The 22,737-nt window shown below is 33.5% G+C and overlaps 1 long non-coding RNA gene across 1 annotated transcript; it reads right to left on the bottom strand.

The window, feature by feature from the left end:
* Window positions 1-1,339: 1,339 nt before the first annotated feature.
* On the bottom strand, window positions 1,340-4,178 carry LOC127708103 (uncharacterized). Its single transcript, XR_007985147.1, has 2 exons — window positions 4,035-4,178; window positions 1,340-1,763 (listed from the first exon to the last, which is right to left on the bottom strand). It is a non-coding gene; the product is annotated as an uncharacterized LOC127708103 (long non-coding RNA).
* Window positions 4,179-22,737: the final 18,559 nt, after the last annotated feature.

Below are 22,737 nucleotides of genomic sequence, written 5' to 3' on the forward strand. Positions count from 1 at the left end.
TTTTCTGTATACTAAGGAAATCAATATACTATAAATAAAGTGTATTTGCTATTTACTATCAATTCCAAGTTTACTATCTACGGAGGTCACTGATATATTATATAGAGACCAGTGGATAGTAAACTTGGAATTGATAGTAAATAGCAAATTGATTGCAAAATAAACAGTCAAATTATTAGTCTAGTAAACTATGTAAATAAGAGGAGAAATCAAACTGTTATTCCACAAATGATATCTTTGATTATGAAACATATTCTTTAAAATTTTTCCAGGAAGTTGGAAAAAGATAATCAATGTTTTAAAATGTTTAAACTTATGCTGCAGGAAAATATAAACTAAAAAAAAAGTTAATTTATCAGTAAAATATCAGAGAGTAAATAACACGATTGAAATTGCTATTCCTTGGTATAAAGTTCTGTCCATGTTTAAGCAATTGCATTAAGGTTTGACAAAGGATAAAGCTATAACCACAGACTGTATGCAAATTTTTACTGCAAAAATAAGGGAAAATAAAATTATTAATTTTTCCAAATTTCTCTCAAATGCTATTATTCACGAAAATGCTTCTGTCAAAGTTTTATGAAATAGTATGAAGGTTTTACAAAATCATGATTGAAGTTTGAGAAAAAAATATCAACCTCAGACTGTCTCTAAATGTAAACTGTAAACAGTCCCTTTATTTATAAAATATAGAAATATTCAAGTTCACTAATCAAATGAGGATCACTGTAGTTAAATTGAAATTATAGGATATTAATATTTTTCAGTCATATTCTTCTGAAAGTGAGGGAAAAAATGACAATAGGGGGGCCGTTAAATTAGACCAAAAAGTAAAATAACAAAAATACCATGGAAATTCAAAACGGAAAGCCCCTTATCAAATGACAAAATCAAAAACTCAAACAAATGGTAAACAACTGTCATATTCCTGACTTGGTACATGCATTTCCTTATGTAGAAAATGGCGAATTAAACCTGGTTTTATAGCTAGCTAAACCTCTCACTTGTATGACGTAGCATAGAAATTCCATTATATTGAAAACAATGTGTTAGCAAAACGATAAGACGATCGACTGTTTGTTTGAATATCGATTCATATAAGAAAACTATATTGCTGAAGTAAATGTCAGCTGCACCAGTGTTTCGTATACTTGCCTTAGTTTTTTTTCATACAATTCGGAAAGATTTTCTTTAAATATATGAATGCTTACCATAATATTATATATAAAAAAAATGTAATAACTAAATTTATTACTTATAGATCATATTTACATTAATTGATATCTTTTGTAAATGATGAATTAAACATTAAATGTCATTTAAAACAAAAACACGTCCACAAGCAATTAATTAATAATCATATAAAATAAATATATCACATTTATATACAATACTATACAAACGTAGGATGAAATCCGTCAGTTTTACTCAGAAAATTAATCACTCCTGGAATGATATATTATAATTGTTTGTTGTTCATCCTGTATTTTTAATGTGAGGTCAATATTACAAATTATCATCATTCCTTTGTCATTTCCCATTTTTTACAACTTGCCTAAATCGTTCTTGTAAACAATTTTTTCAAGTTAATTTTTAAGTCGTAATAAAATTTTCCTCTGACCTCGTGTAACGATCCATGTATCAAATGTCATGAGCCTTCGTCTATGCGAGTGACAAAGATCCTTGGTCTTCACAGTTTACTATACTTTTAATGGTTCTGCTGATATAGATAGCTTTGTTATCTTTAAAAACTTCTTTGATACCTACAGAAGAAAATAGAAGTATCATATGTGACGTCACAAATTAAGTCTATTAGATAATCCGTGGAAGATTGTTCAAGAAATAATGATTTATTGTTGGTTGCTTAACGCCCAGTGACAAATATTTCTTGCATGTGCAGGACGAGAGCAAATTAGCAATAAATACAATAGGTAGGTTCTTTAATAGAAGCCGCCCGGGATGAAGGTCGTGGAAATTTGTACTTCCACTGGAAAATTAGGGTTAATGGATAGGGACAGAGCTTTTGCTTTGTGAATAGGTCATCTACGAGCCACTCTAAAGGTTTTTGCAATGGTTCTTAACGTGCAAAGAGCATGGCACTCTCTTTAAACGGGGCATTGGGTTTAACGTCTCCATTCTGCCCGAACGTGGCTGCGAACATTTACATCCCGCACAGTAAACTGACTCTCAAGTTTGGCATGGGTTTTACTGTCGGACGAAAGGAAGAAGACCTAACTGACAATATTTCTATAGCGTGCAGAGACCGTGGCACTGTCTCTACAAGAGACATCAGATTTCACCTCCTTTTTCCTTCTGGAAATGACTGCAAATTCATATATCCCGCAGAGCCAAACAGATCCCCTCTTAAGCATGGATTTTACAGCTGGATGGGAGAAGTCATGTATACCGATATGGATTATCTGTTTCACAGATGACGAAGGATATGTTCGAATTATCGCAACCACAATCCGTCCTCTTTCCCTCGAATGTGATCAACCGAATAAGACTGATCACCAGGTCTGCTTACCCTTCCGGTGCACCTTAGATCACCCCGGTTTTAGTGGAGTTCGTGTTGCTCAGTCTTCAGTTTACTATATCGTGTTTTGTGTACTGTTGTTTGTCGTTTATGCTTCTCTTGTTTAATTGTAAACATCAACTTCCAATCACGAGTTATATGCATCTAACAAAATACACGTATTTCACATGTGTATCAGGTATATGCGAAACATTTAGTATCATCTCAAACTTTTCAATATTAAACTGTTTTGTCAACATCAAATGACAGAGAGAAACTTCAGAAAATTTGAAATATTGCCTTGAAAAGCAACTTCTTCAAATAGCAGATATGGACGAACAAAGTGCTTTTTCCTGCTTGATTTTTAATGTATTTTATGTAAAATCAGAGGATGGAGATAATAGGTAAAGTCGTTACTATACAACTCGCTACATCTGTTCCCCTCTATCCGCGTCCCGTTTTATTACCTTTTCGTGCCTTTCTTTAGTCATGTCGGTTAAACGTTTTCAGTTATATAAGTACACATCGTAGATTTAAAACTTATTGTAACACGTGGGCGATTCTATATCACTGAATATGGCATGTTTATTTTTTCGTTAATTTTATATTTCTGGCTTCTATATACTACGTTCAAATTAATGTTGCATGCTTTTCTTAATCCTTAAATATAGACTTTTTAATTTTTTAATACTTCATTAATCTTTATTATAGTTCTTAAAATTTCTGGCCTTCAAACTATTTTAAACCGGGCAACACTGATGAGTTTTGTAGAAAAAACATTGGCGTACCTTGTTTACTAATTTATGCCAGGTATTTAAGTGCGATTTTACAACCAATGGGACGACGCTACTGCTAGTGACATTTTGCACTGTCCTGTTCTTTAAATTTTCTGCTCATCAAATTCAAAAAAAAAACCCCATATACTACGTAAAAATCAATGTTGCATGCTACTATTAATCCTTACATATAGATTTTTTAATACTTTATTAATCTATAATTTAGTAAACAAGGCGCGCAAAAGTTTCTTCTACAAAGAGTTTTGTCGAATATTGAAATGTTTTGTTTACAATGATCCTTCAATTTGTAACTGATTTGGTCCAAGCATCACTGAGGAGTCGTGTATAGACGAACTAATTTATAAGCCTGGTATCTTGATTGAGTTTTTATGACTATGCTTATGATAACATGACAAGAGTGATGGTCTGCATAGCGTTATTTATACATCAAATACCAAAATTTGTTTATTTATCTTATTTTACTGATGATGGCATTGGCCAACTGTTAGGCAAAGGCATAAGTCTGTTTATGAATTATGAGCCTGGTATCTTTTATTAAGGAGAAGCACCCTTAATACACCATCCTCTCTATTATTAAATGAACAATATAAGAACTTATTCGCTTCCCTATAAAACATAAAACTTGTGAATAAAACCCATGTACTTTAAAATATTAGGCTGTCTTCGTTTTTTTGTGCATTAAATAATTATAATTCCCAAATGATCACACATAGAATATTTACCTGGATGACTTGTAGCAGGACCTTCAGGTTTCATTCCTTTAGTCCAAACACAATATGGGTCGCCTAATTCTTCGCCGTTTGATTTCATATCACCGTCGCTGTCTTTGCTACAAAGCAACGACCAGTTACCTTTGAGCGTTTGGAAATCCTAGAAAAATCGAAAACAAGTAATAGCTTTATTAAGTATAAACGTTTCATGTATATGGACATATGATTTTATCTATTTTTGCATAAGTATCACATTTACATGACTTTGCGACACATCAAAAGCCGTTCTTTATCATTTTATATTTCTATCTACTTCATAAAAGAGAGATGTTTGAAGAAATATTTTTTATTTGATTTTCTTAAGGTATTTAGTGGTATCATGTTCATTTTCATATGAAGACATAATCAACTTTATACAGTAGCGTTAGCAGAATATTGACCAAATCTCTGTCAAAAATATATGTCGAAGAATGGTGAGGTTGAGCAATAAAAACTAACAGACAGAATCAATCGTTTTAATTTATAAGAATATCTTCACAATTAATATGAATTTAACAAGTGAACATGAGCAATACGACGGGTGCCACACGTGGAGCAGGATCTGCTTATCCTTCCAGATCACCTCCGGTTTTTGGCGGGGTTGGTGTTGCTCAGTCTAAAGTTTCTTTGTTTTGTTTTGTGGACTGTTGTTTGTCTGTTGATTGTTTTTTTCGTGTTTTTTGCACGACGTTGTTGTTTCTTTTCGACTTGAGTTTGAATATTTTTTTGGTATCTTCCGCCTCACTATTAACAAAATGAGATTCGTCCCTGTACATTTGACTACCTATAAATGCATATAACCCTTAATGACATATCAAAAATAGGTTCGTGTTGCTCAGTCTTGGGTTTTCTATGTTGTGTTTGTGTACTGTTGTTTGTCTGCCTTTTTCTTATTTATCCATGGTGTTGTCAGTTTATTTTCGACTTATGAGTTTGAATGTTCCTTTGGTATCTTCGCCTCTCTTTTAATGAAGTTAAAGATCAAATTTTAATCAATGTGTACTTATCTATACAAAGTTCGGCCATATTGCATCGTAAATTATTGTCTGCATTTCAGGATAAATTGCTTATATTAAGCCTCTGATTTTACCAATAAATAAAGAGAGAGAATAAATGGGGATGAAGACACTGACAAGATATCATGTTAAAATGTTTTGCCAAATACAGCTAAGGTAATTTTATATATTAGATATATTTTTTTAATATACATTCGCAGTTTTATCTATTTTTAGAAAATTCCACAACTTTAAATGGAAAGCAAAATAAAATGATATTATGTCCGTATCTAATGAATATGCTTTACTGTACTTAATGTTTAATACATAGCCTAGTTTTCAAAGTGACATTACAGATTTATTTCTTATCCTTGTCAATCATCAGTAAAATTTCCCCTACATCATGTGTTTTCAAAGATGACCTTTACATTTGAGTCAACAGGAAAATAATCACCCTCTTTTCTGACAAGGAGAAATGTAGTCACTGATGACTCTTATCAAAGTAGACACCTGTTTAACTAGTTTATTGTAGTTTTAATTGCTGTAAATAGTTTATGAATGACAGACAGACGTTATAAATATGTAAAATGTAAACCAGGACACATCACCTTTCGACCTATATTTTTTATTCTATAATATACATTGTAAATTTTACACGGAAATAATCTGTTTAAAATGGCGCTGTAACATTTTTGCCGGGACGTGTATAATATAAAAATATGTAACATCAACCCATAAGCAGACAAATACGACTTTTAAAAATTGTAAACAGGTATCACCTCAAACATCGGATTACTTGAGTCAAATCGATAGTCACGACCATATTTTACCAAAAGGTCGGGTTTTTTGTACAAATAAAAACAGGATGTTGTATGATTGCCAATGAGACCAAATGACGCAGAGGTTAGTAAATATAGGTCACCGTACGGCCTTTAATAATGGGCAAAACACATACCGTATAACAAGCTATTTAATGACCCGAAATGACAATTGTAAAGCAGTTCTAAACGATATTTCTAACGACCTAATTTATTTAAGAACACAATAAACGAAATAACTAGGATATACAGCAGCAAACGACAACCACTGAATTACAGGCTTCCGACTTCTACAACTATCAAATACACTAGACACGGAAAGTACAGTTCTGGGAGTACTCTCAGTTACTGAAAGCTAGTTCAAAGCCAATAACAACTAATAAAACCATCTTGTATATAAGACTTAAATATCAATCAGAACATATCCAACATCCAATGGGTTTGATAGAAAGATGTCATTAACAGTTAGAAAAAAATCATGATCTTGTTCAATGCCAAAATATATGTATCGACAAAATGTAGGAATGTTCGTAATACTTAGTTTGGTTTTGATTTAACAAAATACCGATAAAATAATATTCAAAGTAGATCTAATTACAGTGTTTTGTTGGTACCTTTGATAAGTTTACTCGGATTGCATCTAAGTTTACGGGCTCGATAAACAACTTTACTGTAAAAATGCTGATGTGCTATCCCGTTTATAAGTTTCAAATATGATCGTAACTTCCGAACCAAATCTTTTAATCTATGAAAGGATCTAGTAAATATTTGAAGGAATATGTAGTTTTAAAACTCTTAACTTAACATTTTACTAGTAATACATAAGTTACTTCCGTTGAAATCATAATGTCATTACCTACACGGATATAGCGAAAGCGTTGGGATATTTAAACACCAAAAGATTGGAACAAGGGAACATCATCGTCCAAAAAAGGAAAATTCTGGGTCCTCCATGCTCTTCAACTTCGTACTTTATTTTGCCTTTTTAACTCGAGCGATACTGATGTAGACGAACCACGTATATGACGTACACATTTTTGTCTATGATGGAATCTAATGATCACTTTATTAACTATAGGGAACGACTGCCATTCCTGTATCTTAATGGATTTATAAGATTTGAACATCTGTAGCCTCAATGATATACTCCTTAATAAATTTGAAGTGTTAAAATAGTCATTTCATCAATTTATTAAAAGAAAAAATTGCCAATCTTTTAGTTTTAAAAAGGTTGTTATAATGTTGTGAAGATGAACAGAATACAATGAGCAAATGAGCAAATTTCCCCCTTTTTGAGCATCAAAAGTTTTTTCTATTTTTGTTTAAAAAAACATGTTTAAGAAGTTAGTTGTCATCCTGGTGGTAGATTCTCTGCGTTTTTTGTTGTTGTTGTTTTCTAGGTAGCTGTTTACTCCTATCATATCATCACATTTTGTAACGGAAGTGAATTAGGCTTTCTTAGCCATGTGTTGTTTATTTTTGTATGTTGGTTTTTTTTTCAAAGAGTCAGATGTTTGTGGTTTGTAATACTGTCTGGTATTCGTGGTATTTCCTGTTATCATTTTTACAAGTATTATTCATCAGGTACGCCTTTCACTTTAAATTACAAAGGACAAATATATAAACATTTGAAAGCATAAATAGATAAATTTTAGTTGGCCAAAGAGTTGCAGGGGAGTAGACTTGATCAAGATCAAACATGGAATTTTGCAATTACCTGTTGAAACTTAAAAATTAAATTTAAGAGTTGCTTATGGTGGCCTAACCCAAATAGTACAATCAACAACTTTATGACTTTCTTATGCAAACTATTTTTCTGATGTCAAATGAAAAATAACTTTTATGCCCAACATACTACTAAAAAAAAATCTATTTAAAATTTTGAAAAGTTAAATTTAGGGAAAAAAAAGATTATGAGTTTGACATATATCTAAAGAATTGACAACGTAAACTATCTGCAATTAAAGCTACAACAAAAAACAAAATTCGGGTATATACATTTGTAAACTAGAAACGAAAATATAGAAGAATTAAGTACAGATCTGTTCCAGTTTTAAGGATTTATTTTTTCTGTAAAAATACATCTTTATTTGTGGTAGAAATAATTATTTTCATAGACAAAAACTGTATTGCAAGCACCTCATATACAAATGATATTTGGAAGTGAAATAAAGAACGAAATTTCGACTTATAAATTTTTATGACATTTCATTGTATGTAGACATTGTAATGTAAAAATCACCATTTTTAATATGTTGTCAAAAACACTGAAAACACATGTCCAAATCTAATTCTGTATCATTTCCTTATTTAACTCATTTGTTATTAATATAACGCTCTCACCTAAATTTCCCTCTGTTGCTTTAAGTTTTAACAAGTATCGATATGTAACATCAAATAACAAACAAATCGATGGGAATCCTTGCCAAATGAAACAAGTATCAGTAATTTTCCCCAAAACTGTCGGTTTTAAGTGTGATAGGAAAACTTTCAGGAATTTTGAACAAAACAGTTATTTTTTATGAATACCTTCCTATTAAAGTGATAGTTGGATTTATTCATCGTCCAGTGATACATATTATTATTGAGGTAACATTGTGTACGTATTTTACAGTTTAAGAAACCCTGCTTGTTTGATATATGTTTTCTATGTCAATTGACATTGAGTATTTGAAAGAAAAAAAATTCGGAATATTGAACAAAACTGAATGATTATGATCTATAAAATCATGCAAAGTGATTGTTGGATTCAGTTATTGTCCGGTGTTGAATATAACACATTGCGGAAACATTGCTAATTTATTTTAAAGTTATGAAACATATTGAAATATTATAATTGTTCAATAAATTACAGTTGAGAAACTTGTTTGATTTCGTTATTTTCAACGTCAATTAATAACATGTTTTTTTTTCCAGCAACCAACAATTATCTAAACAAAATCGAAATCAGTACAACGCAATTTCAGTGCATTTTGGCAATAGAACGAGCATCTGATTCGAAGTAAAACGCCTATCAGATATACTGAAATAGTAAAAAACAAGAATCGATACTTACGGATCCAAACGGATTTCTCTCAAATTTAAACGCATTGAATATTCCTCTATGTAAAGAAAACGTATCCATATGTGGTGCTCTCTGCCAATGACCAACTGCTGTAAAAGATCTGTGTGCTGATGGACATGGATCGGGGACCTGGAAGCCGTTTGGAATTTCTAATAGATATTTTGGAAAAGTATATGCGATTTCGAATAAGATTAAAAATATAAATGTTTGATACATTGTTGCAACAAAATAATGCTTTCTAAAAAAATACTTTTTTTTTTTAGATAGCCTAAATAACAATCAATTAAGAGTTTATAATCCCATCAATTTGACGAATGAATTTATAACTTAAGTCGCACAACACATCTTTGACAAACAATTCATCATTTTTATTCACACTTAAGATTTTATACACATCTGACATCATATCAACCTTACCTGCGGGCTAAACACGTTAAGACAAAATCGTTTCACAAAAAACTTACTATTATCATAATGCACCCACGTTAATGGCCATTCTATATAATCTGTATAATTGTATTACAAAATTACAGCTAATTTTTTGCAACCAAAGTTACCATAATGATTAGATGATATTACGTCAATAAAGGAGGAAATAAATAATTTGTTAATAATATTTACTATAGTGGTTTATGAGTAGGACATCTAGGAAACAGTTTATTGGCTGATCGATTTATTTATTGTTGCTTGTCAAATGCACAGTGGCAAACATTACAACCGCATTTAAAACCGGAACCAATAACTCAAAAACAAAATTCACTGAGGATGGAAAGGGATTTCGAATGCAATAGCAATTTGGGTTTACGTCAGTCACCTATTGACTTTGCTGAAAAATATTTTACGGCATCGTTTTTTAGACATCTAAATCAAGTGACATGGGTCCTAGCCCTGGACAGGTCAAAGATGATAACACTAGTATTTTAATCACCGCATAATACATTATGTAGGTTAGATTTTATTGATGAGGTATGTATGATAAAAGTGTGAAAAAAAGAAGAATTGAGGAAAAGTACGTCAATGAGACAGAAATCAAACGACCAAATAAAACCATGGCTACCTTTGTATAGTCCTTTTCAATAAAAGTGTGATGAAATACTTGTCAAGAATATTAATTTGTATGCTCAATTGAACATACCATTCACATAAACAGCTATATTTATGACCAGGGTGATTATGCGAATTTACTTGTAAAAGTTTTAAAAAAAGGGGGGGGGGGGGGGGGTTGAACTCGGAAGATAATAGGGATAATTATATACAGCCTAATTTGAACAAATCACACAATAATGCGCATTTTTAACCATCAAAAGTGGATGGGACATATAGTTTTACCTTAGTCCTTAATTTCGTCATTCCACAACAAACAGTTTTTCAGTGTTTTTTGCTAAACGGCCTGAGATATTGATCTGATTTTTGGTATGTGAGTCAACCATGATGAGTTACAGATTAGGTTAACGTTTCATTTCGCTCCATTGATTTTTTACCAAAATAAAGGGCTTTTGACTTTGAAAATTTCATGAACATAACACCTTTCTAGACTTTTTTTTCTAAATGGCTTGAGATATTGAGTTGATTTTTCGTATGTGAGTCTACCGTGGTGAGTAACATATAAGTTGACGTTTTGTTTCGCTCCAATGATTTTTGCTAAAATTACGAGCTTTGGACTTTGAAAGTTTCATGAATATAACACTTTTCGAGAGTTTTTTCTAAACGGCTTGAAATATTAAGTTTATTTTTGGTATGCGAGTCTACCATGATAATGATGACTTACAGATCAAGTTTAGGTCTTTTTCTGCTTTGCTGATTAATATGTCGCCTGCGTTCACGTAGAAGCACGTTAAGACAAAATTGTTTCACAAAAAATTTACTATTATCATAATGCACCCACGTTAATGGCCATTCTATATAATCTGTATAATTGTATTACAAAATTACAGCTAACCAAAGTTACCATAACGATTAGATGATATTACGTCAATAAAGGAGGAAATAAATAATTTGTTAATAATATTTACTATAGTGGTTTATGAGTAGGACATCTAGGAAACAGTTTATTGGCTGATCGATTTATTTATTGTTGCTTGTTAAATGCACAGTGGCAAACATTACAACCGCATTTAAAACCGGAACCAATAACTCAAAAACAAAATTCACTGAGAATGGAAAGGGATTTCGAATGCAATAGCAATTTGGGTTTATGTCAGTCACCTATTGACTTTGCTGAAAAATATTTTACGGCAGCGTTTTTTTAGACATCTAAATCAAGTGACATTGGTCCTAGCCCTGGACAGGTCAAAGATGATAACACTAGTATTTTAATCACCGCATAATACATTATGTAGGTTAGATTCTATTGATGAGGTATGTATGATAAGTGTGAAAAAAGAAGAATTGAGGAAAAGTACGTCAATGAGACAGAAATCAAACGACCAAATAAAATTACAAAAGACATCTAAAGGGCAACGATCTTTGAAAGCAAAGAGGTGGCCATACAATTTGTCAAGCTATAAATCGTCGTGAGCCTGTTAAGTTGTAAATGAATTTAACAGCAATGGAGCCATTATCTTGCACCTGGTATTGCAAATATAGCGAAATTCATCAATAACTTTAAATTTATGTTTGTTTTATTGTTAAATGTTGAATGAATTATCTGTGTGCTGCCATTGTGCCATCATAAACGTGTTCATTTGAAAATATTTTAAAATTCCCATTAACTTTTTGTCAACGTCATTACCTGAAAAGATACTTTACTCACCATAATATTTTTGTATTAGAAATTATTTTTTACTCACCATAACATTCTTGTAACAAAATATCTTTTGGACAAGGCCGTTGCTCAATTTCAAGCATCAAAAAGATCGCACAATGAAGGAAGCTCTTTTGGCAGTTACTGCAGATCAGTTTCAAAACTAAGAAGTTTGATGCCTCAAAGCAACTATGTTAGAGACAAATCAAACATAAAAATACTGATATTTGACACACTATCTATGTCTTGTAACATATGAAGGATGGAGCTTGATTGTTATCGGTATCTTATACTTTTCGATTTTTGAATTCAAAGGTCCACAAAACAAACACTAATACATGTATTAACGGGGTCTTAAGTATGCTAAATATGTCCGTATAAGGAAATGTGCCCGAACTGTTAAATGCAGCTGTTCTGTTGATTTGAAAAACGATCACAGCGATTTAATTTAGAATTGTACTAGAATAATTAAACGAGAGCGCCATGTTTAAAGGTTATTATTACACTGTTACTGTTATGTTGACATAATAACCTGTACATTTTCTCGTGTTACAGTTGACCAGTGTAGTCTTGTGCACATGATTTATTATTCAAAAACAGATAGCTATATTAACTGCCGTCAGGTGAAAAAAGGGTAGATAATTCTGCTTGAATATAATTGATTCACTTCCGGTGGTCAAAACAGGTAAGTCTAATCAACTTTTGTTTCTGCTAATTTTCGTGCATAAAACAATAAAATAGAGGTTAAATTTCCAAAGGACTAAAAAGGTAATTGTCTAAGCTATATCTCTATGTATGAAGAATGGTGGAAATTGCAATATTGTGTGTTGAAACTGGCCTCACAACTTTGCCACTCCGTGTTGACTGTGTTTGGTTTTGATATTAAATATAAGATATCTTATATGAAGAAGGTCAAATTTAGCCCCATTTGCCCATAACTGTTTTATTTACTGTACAAGAGATATACTGCTCTACTTTTGTACAATTTTAGCCTGCTATTTCTGGCTAAAAGTTCAGATCAAAATTGAAGTGGTCAAATTTCAATATTTTTATGGCTACCTTTGTATAGTCCTTTTCGATAAAAGTGTGATGAAATACATGTCAAGAATATTAATTTGTATACTCAATTGAACATAACATTCACATAAACAGCTATATTTATGACCAGGGTGATTATGCGAATTTACTTGTAAAAGTTTAAAAAAAAAGGGGGGGGGGGGAGGGGTTTGAACTCGGAAGATAATAGGGATAATCATATACAGCCTAATTTGAACAAATCACACAATAATGCGCATTTTAAACCATCAAAAGTGGATGGGACATATAGTTTTACATTTGTCCTTAATTCCGTCATTCCACAACAAACAGTTTTCCAGTGCTTTTTGCTAAACGGCTTGAGATATTGATCTGATTTTTGGTATGTAAGTAAACCATGATGAGAGACAGATTGTGTTTACGTTTCATTCCGCTCCATTGATTTTTGCCAAAATAAAGGGCTTTTGACTTTGAAAATTTCATGAACATAACACCTTTCCAGACTTTTTTCTTCTAAACGGCTTGAGCTATTGAGTTCATTCTTGTAATAATATCTACTGACAGGTGTACTTACTGATTTTTAATTCATTTTGAACTCACTGATTTCTAATTTCTTTTTGAACTCCCAAAAATTCTTCAATATTTGCCAACAACAGTTTACTCCAATCCAGTAAATTATGGATGATATAATAATTTATGTACAAAATACAAAATTAATAATGATCTTTATTGTCTTTTTGTCATAGTGGCATGTAACTTTTTAAACAGTCACATTATGGTTCACTTAATAAATTTTGACTTGGATGGAGAGTTGTCTCATTGGCACTCATACCACATCTTCTTATATCTATATACATTATACTTCTATTTCGTTCTAAAATTCTAGTTTCAGGACAGGAAATCCAAAATAAAACTGTCTTAATGGATGCAGAAACACAGACTGATCAACAAGTTGATATTGTAGTGGGGCCTGACCCCATAAGTGAACTTGCTTTTGTAATAAACAAGAATCAGATGGAGATGATGTTCCAGTTGATGATGACAATTATGATAAACAAATTGAAAATACCCTCCTCCAGTTAAAAATTGTTCGATCAATGAAAGAGGCACAGTCCTACTTGACATTTGAACCAGAGGATGAACTTTAAATAATATTTGGCACTTACATGCAACATAATCAAACCATGGTTTTGAATTTGAATAACCAATACATATAAACCTTACCAGTTTGACTTTTTGAATGCGTCACTGAATAAAGCATAAATAAATGTTCTCAACGAATTTTATTTGAAACTATAATACAAGTAATAATTAAAGAAAACACTAATCTTTAGATTCTTTCAGTAAAACCATGTATTTTTCTAGCAGACAACCTGCAGGAAATGTTCAAAAATGTATTTTAGGTCATGCAAATTAACACTAACTTTAAATATGGCTACAGTCAAAATTTCATTTCAAAATAAGCAATTTTGAAGTCATTTTCTAGGGCCTTTTTGCTCTCAAAATGACTATTTTTGAGAGCAGGGAGACCCTGAAAAATGACTTCAAAATTGCTAAATCTCTTTTCGGGGGGAGGGAGGGGGTTTTCGACCCCCTGGACTCATACCCCTCGCCTAAATGGTTTTGTCTCCTATTCTGAAAATATTTCCTCCTATTCAAAAAACCTAATGAAAACACTGCAGATTATCTCTGTAGACTTAAAAAGTTCAGTGGTTGTCGTTGTCTGTTGTGTCATATTTGTTTTTCGTAAATTGTTCTGTTATGAATTATGCCGTTAGTTTTCCCAATTGAATTGTTTCACAATTTTCATGTCGAGGCCTTTCATAGCCGGTGTGGGTTTCCCTCATTTTTGAAGTCCGTACGGTTACCTATAACTGATTACATCCACTTCATTTAAACTATTTTTAATAGTTTTGATTCCAAATTCCTTGAAAAAATAGTTCATAAATTAAGCGATTCATTTTTATCTTGATTATAATGGCAAGAAAATATTTGGTTGGAATATAAACCATTTTGTTAATTAATTGAACTGTACATTTGAATCATTTGAAAACTATTTTTAATTTTATAAAAACAAACAAAAAAGCAAGATAAACAATGATAGAATCTATAGAATTTGATACCCGCACCTGCATGTAGAGAAAGTGAATGACGTAGCATCTATTTCATGAACCTTCTGTTCCTTTAAACATACGAGGATGACTTCATACGGGATCTTGGTAGGATGAATGATAAGAAGCTAGCATTTCCATATCTATGTAGTAAAATTCCATTGGCGCCTGCACATGGAGGTTCTATCTTCCAGCTGATACGATATTTCAGAGCTTGTATTTCCTATCAGGATTTCCTTCATACAGGGTTGCTGCTTACAAGATAGCTATTTAACCAAGTGGTCCAACTTTATAGTTTGCTTTTCCTTTGGTATCTTCCGCCTCTTTTTTTTTTTATCTATTTCTTCTGTCATTTTACATAGTTCATCTTCATCCCTTGCTGAAGTCGTTTTCAAATGTTTCTTTTATCTCTACTACTCTGATGTCGGAGCACCCTCTCAAAATGTTTGGTCATTCTAAGTTTTTTTTTTGTTTTACATATTTTTAGTCCTATATCTTGGTCTTTCGATTAGAGCATACATCTCTATCTGTCACTAAAATTCCGCCAACAACCAAAACATCTTAAAATTATTTTTTTTTTATTTCAGATAGCCTGTGTTCAAAATTTGCTTTTTAAAAATAGAATCAAACAATTTTGATATCATTAAAGGGAGCAAATAATAGCATGGTAGATTTTCATAACAAAAAGGTATCCATCTTCAATAAAAACTTGAGTGTTTAAGTGATGTTTCGGACACTGACATCGTTGTTCTAGAACTAGTAATTATAGTCTTAAACATTCATTTGACCTTTACATCATCTAAAAATTTTGAACAAGAAATGTGTATGCTCCGGCCAACAGTATTTCTGTTAATACAAACGGTAATAAACTACTCCATTATACCAGGAGGTTGTGCAAGGTAGCCTAAATAACAGGAATGTAGAGGTTAAACGTATTACTGAGAAAAGTGACCCAACAAACCAAAGATGCTTGGTTAAAATCTACAAAAAGTTTGTATATCTTGTTCTTCGCGAGAGACCGCTCTACAACCGATCATTATGTTTTGTCAGGTGCAGCAATTACAGGTTAGAACAATAGCCCGCCAAAGGCTTCCTGTTAATATAAGAAAGATTGGTTATTGGTTACTTAACGTTCAGTGGCAAATATTTCATGCAGTCCGGGATGAAGGTCCAGGAAATTTGGACTTCCACGGGAAACTGAGAGTATATAAGATAGGGCCAGAAATGTAGCCTTGCAACAGGCCACCTATGGACCCATCAAAGAGTTGTTGAATGGGTTCTTAACGTGCAAAGAGCGAGGCACTCTCTCAACACGAGGCATCGGACTTTGCGTTCCTGTACATCCACCACAGCCAAACGGACGCCCCTCTTTCGCGAGGGTTTTACTGCCGGCCGGAGGATTGATTGATTGATTGTGTTGGTGACCATATTTCTATTCCCCAGTCTCCCTTTAGGGGGGATATAAGAATGAAGCCACTTCGTTAGCAAATAGTGACATGAACATGATTTGAAACAACACATGACATACCATTTGTTTGGACTAAAATTGATTTATACTTGCATTTTACAGATACGTTTTAAGATAATTTGCATATATATATGTTGACAGCTGGGTATATGATTAATTGATTGTCGGTTGGTTGCTAAACGTCCAGTGGCAAATATTTCACGCATGTTCAGGACGAGAACAAATTAACAATAAATGCAATAGGTAGGTCCTGTAATAGAGGTCATCCGGGATGAAGGTCGCTGAAATTGAGGGTAAATTGGATAAGGACAGAAATTTAGCCTTGCAACAGGCCACCTACGGACCCCTTAAAGAGTTGTTGCAAGGGTTCTTAACGTGCAATGAGGCGCTATCAATACACGAGGCATCGGACTTAACGTCCCCATTCTGTCCGGAAATGGCTGCGATTTTGTACATCCCGCACAGCCAAACGGACCCCCACTTTGGCGAGGGTTGTACTGCCGATCGGATGAAGACCAATAGTGACCATATTTCTAATCCCCAGTCACCCATGGGGAGTATCATACCGGGAGGTTTTGTAAGGTTGTGCAAGGTGGACTAAAACAGAAATATTGAGGTGAAACGTATAACACAGAAAAGTTATCCATCATACCCTAGATGCTTGGTAAAAATTTATGAAAAGTATTTGTGCCTTATTCCACGCGATGGCAAGTTTTTTTCGTAAGCCTATACCTCATTAAGCTACACATGGCTCTATTCGATTCATTGTACAACCGATAGGAATAAACACTTTGGCTAGCAAATGAAGAAATTATTCAAAGCTGCATTTATTTTCATGACCGATCGCAATATCTCGAATCATTCTGGAAAAGTTGCATAACATTAATAGTTCCTGCACCAGATGCGCATTTCGACAATAAATGTTTCTTCGATGCTCGAGGCCAACATATTTAAAAATCCAAAGCTTATTAAAAAATGAAACGATTATAAACAAAAACTGACAAAAACGTATAGCCTTAGTATTACATGTACTACTTTTTTAAATGCAGGATTTATTGATTCTACTGCGAAGCCAAAGAGTGGTCATAGATCGTCCGCAGTTGATACTTACAAACGTCCGTTGGAAACATTACAAGAGAATGCTAGCAAGGCATTACAGCTGCCATCCGAAACCGAATACATAAAGCAGGAAAATGTCGTCCGTTGATAGGAATTATCGAAATGAAAGCGAAAACAAAGAAAATGATGACAATACCACGACAATATATGTGCCAAATTCTATTAACAGAGTTGTAATTTTCAAAATTGGAAAAAAGATATTGTTTTTAAATTTGAACTACTTGTGTATCAAAGATTTATTCATCACAGTTAATATATATACAAATAATCAACTGTCTTTTCAAAAAGCCCGAGTCATAAAATCTTCTTTCTACACCCTGTCCTAACCAAATGTCTTGAGGCAATATTTTGCTACACTTAATGGTCCTTTGTTTCTTTAATTGAACAATAAGATTCTCCCCTACTAAGAACATGTTTTGTGTCATTATTCACTATTAAGGAGGTGTAAATTCTTGCATTGCATTGATCAAATGCACGTTTACTATGTTCTAAAGAGGATCTTTTTTTTTACCATTATTGATATCTAGATTTATTATCTGTTGATTGCAATTTTATATGATGTATGAATATATAATAAGCCCATTCTTTAAGGTGAACTCTCTTTACAATTGTTCTGATCTTTTATGGTTGAATGATTTATCAACTCTGTATTGAATGAAATAAGATGTTAAGTATGCATGAATGAGTCAGAATCTTTTCTATGGAAGATCGCTTTTTTAATAAATTGTATAATAAGAAATTTCATGAAATACAATTGTTTCAGTATGTCAGGAAGCAATAGTAGAAGAATGTGTTCATAGGATACAGATGCCCTGGAAACGGTAAGTTCGGCAATATTTCTATTTATAAAGGGACGTAAATCGAGAACGGTGAACGTGACCACACCTAAATTCATTACGCATTCTGTTTGGTGGTAAGAAGCATCGTGTTTAAGGTTTAATAACATTTGGTTGATGCAGAGTAAAAAAAAAACACAATCTCGTACATGTACTATAAAAATCTTGTTAGTTTACAAAAGAAAAAGACAGAAGTGACAATCAAAGTTCATACTTCAAAGAGAACCAACAAAAAAAATGACAAAAACGAAAAAAAAGACAACAGTCAACAACAACAAAAACTTGACTGAGCAACACGAATCCCACCAAAAACTCAGGTTGATCTAAGGTGCTCCTGAAGGGTATGCAGTCTTTCTCCACCTGTTTTGCATGTTTATGAAGACATTGACAAGTTGAGAATACATTTTTTATTATTGTTTTTTTTTTTCCGACTGAAGAAGAGATTTTGGCTGATCTTCCCTTGCACAGATATAAAGCTTTAGACAAAACATGCATAAGTTTGGCAAACAGGAAGTCCAGATCCAACTTCCTTACAGACAGACCTCCACGATACGCTTTACAGTCTGCCTCTTGATTTTTAAGAATATATAAGATACTAATTAAATTAAATTTAATAGAATGAATATTGATTGATTGATTGTTGGTTGCTTAACGTCCAGTGGCAAATATTTCATGCATATTCAGGACGAGAACAAATTAACAATAAATACAGTAGGTAGGTTCTGTAATAGGGCGTCCGGGATTAAGGTCGGAGAAATTTAGACTGCCACGGGAAATGAGGGTATACTGGATAGGGACAGAAATTTAGCCTTGCAACAGGTCACCTACGGATCCCTCAAAGAGTTGTTGCAAGGGTTCTTAACGTGCAATGAGGGTGGCACTCTCTTTACACGAGGCATCGAATTTAACGTCCCCATTCTGACCGGACGTGGCTGCAAATTTTGACATCCCGCACAGCCAAACGGACGCCCCACTTTAGCAAGGGTTTTACTGCCGGTCGGAAGAAGACCTGTAGTGACCATATTTCTATTCCCCAGTCACCCTTGGGGGAATAAAATGAATTAAATTGTTCTGTAATACAATGGATTTATTTAAATATCAATGACCTTTAAGACAATTATCTGTCCGGTAGCATTGATAGTAAAAACAAATCGGTAAAAAACGTTGAAAGCAGACGATAAGTACCTACGAAATCATATATTATTGGACAAGTTCAAGCATATATCGGATTCGTGTATTTATAAAGCCGAGATGAAAAATATTTATAATTCAAAAAAACATTTAAGCTTTCTATCGACACACCGAAATCAGGTTAACAAATTCATTACAGTCAACTAAGTTTGAAACGTTCTTTGGAACGACTTCAAATTGTCTTAATATAGGGAACGTCATGTGACGCGCACTAGTAAGAACATTACGCGCATCGTCAATTGGCTATGAATTTTTTTTCTCTGTAAGTGTATATAGTTTAATTGGTTTATCTGTTGATTTGTAGGCGCAATACCACCAAAACATAGTAACCCTGTTTTTCATTGTAGAGAACATGTTTTGAGTCATAAACATGTACCTTGGATGTATCAAATTAAAGTACCATTATTGTTTTTTAAAGGTGATCTTTTAAAATGTTTCGGAAACTTAAGGTGACTTGGTTACTAAAGCTTAAAAAAAGTAAAATGGGTTAAAATATTCCGCATCAACTTCACAAAAAATACAAGATGGTCTTGAAGTATCGATTCTAGGTACTGACGTTGTTGATCATCTTAATTACGTGTCTTTGTATATCTTTAACCTTTACTGTTCATTCCATTTATGGTAATACTCTTTTGACGTGGCTCGGTATTTATACATCCCGAACATTGTGTTATTGTGCTATGGTCATCTTTTGTATTCTTGTCTTTCATTTTTGCTTAATTGCTTGTCTATATAGTGTCTATATGTCATTTTTTTCTTTCTTGACATAGTTAGACATTTGTTTTAGAGTGATTTAGGTCCACAATGTGGACTGCTGCACCCCAATTTTTGACATTTTTACCTATTATGTCTGTTTTGTTCACGCAGTGTTGTCAATATAATGGAATGAAAGAACTTTAGTGAGCGCGCTCACATATCCCACGTCCCCACATTGTCATTGGAGAAATAAAATAAGTGTAAGAAAAAAAAAATTGTATCAGAAAAAAAATTGAATCATAATTTCCTGTCAATATGCACATCTACGTAGTATGTCCTTATTATCTGAAAAGGTTTCATGAAATTCTGTTGTGTGGTTTGAGAGGAGTTGCGATGACAAAAGGTTGCAGTAGTATATTGGGCAAATTAGTTCAAAGGGGCGTAACTCCTGGAAAAAAAATTGAATCGTAATTTCCTGTCGATATGCACATCTACGTAGTATGTCCTTATTATCTGAAAAGGTTTCATGAAATTCTGTTGTGTGGTTTGAGAGGAGTTGCGATGACAAAAGGTTGCAGTAGTATATTGGGCAAATAAGTTCAAAGGAGCGTAACTCCTGGAAAAAAATTGAATCGTAATTTCCTGTCGATATGCACATCTACTTAGTATGTCCTTATTATCTGAAAAGGTTTCATGAAATTCTGTTGTGTGGTTTGAGAGGAGTTGCGATGACAAACTGTTGCAGTAGTACATTAAAGTAAATAAGTTCAAAGGAGCGTAACTCCTAGAAAAAGAATTGAAGCGTAATTTCCTGTCGATATGCACAACTACATGGTATGTCCTTATTATCTAAAAAGTTTCGTGAAATTTTGTTGTGTGGTTTGAGAGGAGTTGCGGTGACAAGAAACAGGACTGACTGACTGATGGACGGACAGAAGGACGGACGGGTCAAAAACATTATACCCTCCGCAACTCGTTGCGTGGGGTATAATAATTATATGCTACTGTCATACAAGTGAGAGGTTTAGCTAGCTATAACACCGGGTTTAATCCACCATTGTCTACATAAGGAAATGTCTGTATCAAGTCAGAACATGACAGTTGTTTTCCCTTCGTTTGATGTGTTTGAGCTTTTGATTTTGACATTTGACTTTCCGTTTTGAATTTCCTTGGAGTTTGATATTTTTGTTATTTTACTTTTAAAAGTTCGTTATTTTTTACATCCAGTGACCGTTTTTTTCTTGAATAAAAAGATTGATTGATTGTTGGTCGCTTAAAGACAAGTGACAAATATTTCATGCATGTTCAGTACGAGAACAAATTAACAATTAATACAATAGAAAGGTCCTGTAATAGAGGTCGTCAGGGATGAAGTTCCGGAAAATTTGGACTGCCGCTGGTAAATGAAGGTATATCATACATTTCCCCTTGCACAGACTACCTGCGGACCCCACATAGAGTTGATGGGAGGGTTCTTAATGTGCAGACAGCGCGGCACTCTTTCAACACGAGGCATCGAAATTAACGTCTTCATTCTGACCAGATGTGACTGCGTACTTGCACATTCCGCACAGTCAAACTGACGCCCCACTTTGGCAAGGGTTTTACTGCCGATCGGAAGAAGACCAAGAGTGACCATATTTGAATTCATCAGTCGACCTTGCGGTTTAAATGAAAAGAAAAAATGTGTGAAATTTTCACTGCCGTTCTTGAAAGGATTAACTTAATTCATGCAAATATTTCATTATTTGAAACAAAGCTACAGAATGTAAATACTGTATAGTTTATGGAACAGTGCTAATTCAACAAAAAACTAATAGGGGGAAATCAAAACTCCATGTGTACCAGTGACCTTATTTTACTTTTATTTTTTAAATTTCTTGCTTTAATCTCAAACATATTGTGAAAATGAAATATTCTGTATGAATTGAGACACCAACAGCACGTAAGAGGGAAAATTATGTAGATCGAGGTGAACGGGTGCATAATAATTGAAATAGGTGGACAGAACAAAGGACAATGAATGGTCAGATATGAATATATGTTGTACACAGAAAAAATTGACCACTCAAGAAGGTTCATGGGTATCATTGCAGCGCTCTAACCAATTGAGCCAAAGAAGATCTTCCCTAAATCAAACAGTTAGACTACCTTTATAATTGCAAGTCTACAATACCCTTCCCCCTTTTCTTTTTTAGGGCTGCATCCATCCGAGCAGCTCATAGGTCCACTACTGTACAACCCCAAGTCTTTCACCCGGAAACCCTATGGCCAGTTTCTTGCATGTCACCTAAACAGGTCAAGGTCATTCTATGACCTGGTCAAACCTCATGACCATATCTAACATCCAGGCAATATTCTACATACACTCGTGTGTACCAGTAGTAGATACTCAGAGCGCTTATGTTGTGAAAATCCATGGATGGTACCAGCGGGATTCGAACCCTCAAACTCGGGATCTAAAGGTAGCGCTCTAACCAATTGAGCCAAAGAAGATCTTCCCGAAATCAACCAATTAGACCAACTATATATCTCCAGGTCTACAACATCATCTTTGTCACCAGAAGAGACTTACCCTGAAGACCTGAACCGGGTTGTGT

The sequence above is a fragment of the Mytilus californianus genome, unplaced genomic scaffold (assembly GCF_021869535.1).
Source record: "Mytilus californianus isolate M0D057914Y unplaced genomic scaffold, xbMytCali1.0.p SCAF_7, whole genome shotgun sequence".
Lineage (NCBI taxonomy): Eukaryota > Metazoa > Mollusca > Bivalvia > Mytilida > Mytilidae > Mytilus > Mytilus californianus.